The following is a 1,402-nucleotide window of genomic DNA, read 5'->3' as shown; positions in this document are numbered from 1 at the left end:
ATATATATATATATATACATACTTACATACATATATAGGTATACATTCAAATAAGCATATATTTATATATACATTTTTATATGTATGTATGTATGAATGTAAGTAGGTAGTAAGGTATTTTGAAATACATGCTTCGGGTTGTTTTTAATTTAGTTAGTCTGCATAAATTTATAATACTTTTTATATTACTCTGAGCTTAAATGTTATTAAGTTCCTTATTAAATCCTTATTAGGTTCAGCTGGGTAAATTGTTTTATGATTTACTTTTTATTAGAATTGCTTTTGGCATGACGTAATAATATGAAAATCAGTTGTTTCAATGGGAAACATCACTCTCGTTGCACATTTAACTAGACTAGAGATGTTCGTAGGTTTAGAAACAATTAATATTACAGTTTTTTAGCCATTTCTAATGTTTGTGATCAGTGCTGTTGATATTCAAAAACCTATACCGTACAATAGTCGCCTACCCATATCTTAACCTGCAATAGTCACTCCAAACTTTCTCGAGTTGTCTCTTCTAAATCCAGCTTTTACACAGCAATTACCCTATCTTCCCTAATTTAGATTTCCTGACCATTGCATATTCAGTTCTTTCTACTATAGCCACAAGACTCGAGATTTTAGGGAAAGGGGTCAGTCAGTTTCAGTTACATCGACCCAAGTACTCAACTTGTACTTGTTTTGAACTCGGGATGTTAAACCGGAAGAAATAGCGCTAAATATCTTGTCTCGCTCGCCACCTTCTGCTACTTAATCAATGCAATACACCTCACACCTCTTAGCTGCTGTCACAACACTTGAGAGACAACCAGCCTGACCATAAATAATTCCACTTGGCATCACATCCTGCAAGCTCTCTTGCCTTCATAATTAGGCGTAAGAACATTCTGGTCTATCGCAAAGAAGATCTTATGGAACTTTGCAGAATCTTCTAACCTACCACATCTCAACCAAGATGGCACTGTCAGTAGTATTTCCGCTGTAGAATCCATGCATTTGTTGCTCGCAAATTGAAATGTAGTATTGACGTAATTATGCAATAAAAATGGGTTTCAAATTTTCGTACAAGTTCAGTAGTTTCGATGAAGAAGGTAAGTCGATTACATCGACCCCAGTGTTCAACTGGTACTTATTTTATTGTACCCGAAAGAATGAAAGGTAAAATCAACCTCGGCGGAATTTGAACTCAGAGCGTAAAAATGGACAAAATACCGCTACGCATTTCACCCGAAATGTTACCCATTTCGCTCGACGTACTAATCATTTCACCCGTTGTGCTAGCGATTCTGCTAGATCACTGTCTTAGATATAGAATAGATATTGTCGATTTATTGTACATCTATCTATAGAGATAATATTAGTGAAAATTAGGTGTGCAACATCTCTGAAGTATATATAT

Source organism: Octopus bimaculoides, chromosome 3 (assembly GCF_001194135.2).
Source record: "Octopus bimaculoides isolate UCB-OBI-ISO-001 chromosome 3, ASM119413v2, whole genome shotgun sequence".
In the NCBI taxonomy this organism is placed as follows: Eukaryota; Metazoa; Mollusca; class Cephalopoda; order Octopoda; family Octopodidae; genus Octopus; species Octopus bimaculoides.
Note: the sequence above shows the minus strand (reverse complement) of the source record.